This window comes from Cherax quadricarinatus, chromosome 41 (assembly GCF_038502225.1).
Source record: "Cherax quadricarinatus isolate ZL_2023a chromosome 41, ASM3850222v1, whole genome shotgun sequence".
Classification (NCBI taxonomy): domain Eukaryota; kingdom Metazoa; phylum Arthropoda; class Malacostraca; order Decapoda; family Parastacidae; genus Cherax; species Cherax quadricarinatus.
Window position 1 is genome coordinate 1,122,989 of NC_091332.1, and position 2,611 is coordinate 1,125,599.

Here is a 2,611-nt window from a genome sequence, read left to right on the forward strand (position 1 = left end):
TGAGAGCGTTCTAAGAAGCAAGATAGCCAACCACCTAGATACCCATCAATAACACAACCCAGGGCAACACGGGTTTAGAGCAGGTTGCTCCTTCCTGTCCTAGCCCCTCACCAGCATCAAGGAACCTTCCTTGAGGGGTGAAAGCTCTAGAACTGCAGACACATTCATCACCTTCAAAACTACCGTTAGACAACATCCTATCTCCGTGCTACACCCCGTCAACTAACTACATAAAAACCACCTGGTGGTTCACACTTACACTCACTCACCCACTTGTCTATAATCACGGAAATACGAATCTTAATCATAAAATAATGAATCCTAACTAGTCATAAGTTTGCCTGTGATACTACAATATAGAAACTATGTATTGTGCCAAAACAAAAGCATTCACATTGCTAAACTCACAAACTATAATGTAGTCACTTAGCCTTAATACCGTAATCTGTATTAATTTAGAGTTAAGAATTAATCTAAGTCTGCCCGAAATGCCTAGCCATGCTAGGTGTCCTAGTGGCCCCCTCTGTAATTAGTATTTTATAACATGTAAACCACACAATATCCAAAAATCTGTAAACCCCGCATTGTAATCTTTATAGAGAGTAAACTTGATTAATTGATTGATTGATTGATTGATTGATATCAAATCTTTCAATGGGCCACTCAAAACAATATGAAGTTCAACGAGGAGAAATTTCAACTACTCAGATATGGAAAACTTGAAAAAATTAAAAATGTGTCAGGTTATACCACAAATTCTAACCATACAATAAAGCGGAAAAGTAATGTGAAGGACCTGGGAGTGATAATGTCAGAGGACCTCGCCTTCAAAGACCACAACAATGTATCTACCTCATCTGCTAGGAAAATGATAGGATGGATAATGTGAACCGTCAAAACTAGGGACGCCAAACCCATGATGATTCTCTTGAAATTGCTTGTGCTCTCTAGGCTGGAATACTGCTGTACATTAACGGCCCCCTTCAAGGCTGGTGACATTACAGACCTGGAGAGTGTACAAAGAACTTTCACGGCACGCATAAATACGATAAAGCGCCTAAACTACTGGGTACGGTTGAAGGTCCTTGATCTGTATTCCCTCGAGCGCAGGCGAGAGAGATACATAATAATATACAGTTGGAAGGTCTTGGAGGGATTGGTATCAAATTTGCACACGAAAATCACTACATATGAAAGCAAAAGACTCGGCAGGAGATGCAACATTCCCCTGATGAAAAGCAGGGGCGCCACGAGTACACTGAGAGATAACACAATAAGTGCCAGGGGCCCAAGACTGTTCAATTGCCTCCCATCATACATAAGGGGGATTACCAATAGACCCCTGGCTGTCTTCAAGAAGGCACTGGACAGGCACCTAAAGTCAGTACCTGACCAACCGGGCTGTGGTTCGTACGTCAGTTTGCGTGCGGCCAGCAGTAACTGCCTGGTTGATCAGACCCTGATCCACCATGAGGCCTGGTCTCAGACCTGGCCGCGGGGGCGTTGACCCCCGAAACCCTCTCCAGGTAAACCTGCGTCAGACTTATAATTTTCATTATTTTTCAGTAATTATAAGTAATATGTTGCATCAGATTTTAAGAATTTTGATAATATAATTATTACACCATAAGTATTTAGTGGACAATATTTAGTGAGTTTAATTAATTCTTATTATAGTACTGAAGTATTTTTGTCTGGTTGTGAAAGTGTAGCCTAATGACCCTGAGTGTAGACTTTATACCCCACGGATCAACCAGACTATTAATGACCCTGAGTGTAGACTTTATACCCCATGGATCAACCAGACTATTAATGTCTCAGTAGTAGTACCAGTTCCTAGTAACCAGTTACCAGTAACCAGTGTACCAGTAGATGACTCGCTACCAACCGTCTGTGTGAATCATTGACTGTATTCATATTGCTGCTGACCATAGCAGGATTTCAAACATCCATCACCCTTAGGCACTCATGGGTCAGTCAGAGATAGAGAGCAGAGAGAGGCAGGTCGGCTGTTGGCGCTTTCCATACTTCCCGTTATATATTATACGTACTACCAGCCTATGTGAGTATTCTTACCCTATCCACGTTTTCGAAAACCCACATGACAAATGGTGGCACCGGTGGGACAACTTTAACAAAACGTCTGCAATGCCTAAGCTTGATCAAAAGTTTGTTGGTCCTTATCGAGTAGTTGAACATATCACTGGTAATAAGTATAAGGTTAGAGAAATTAGTACTGGTCAGTATAAAGAATCGCATTTAGATCATATGAAGTTAGTATGTGATGATGATGATGATCCAACCCAGACTAATGTGACAGACTCTGACAATCCTCCTGATCCTGTACTATCTACCTCTGATACTCAGTCAGACGATCAACCTGAATGTCGTTATTAAGACACATGTGCAACATCTGGATATCTTTATTGTAAACGTTTCACCATCCAGTGGCTTTATCAATACAGTTTCTAGGACATAATAGGAAGACAGTAGAACTATGTACAAAAGATGAGGTAATCAGTCCCTCGGCCTTGGAGTTAGTGTTCACAGCATCGTGGTATAGGAGAATCTGAAGCAAAGGCAAGAAGACTGGCGTTTATATAGGCGTCAG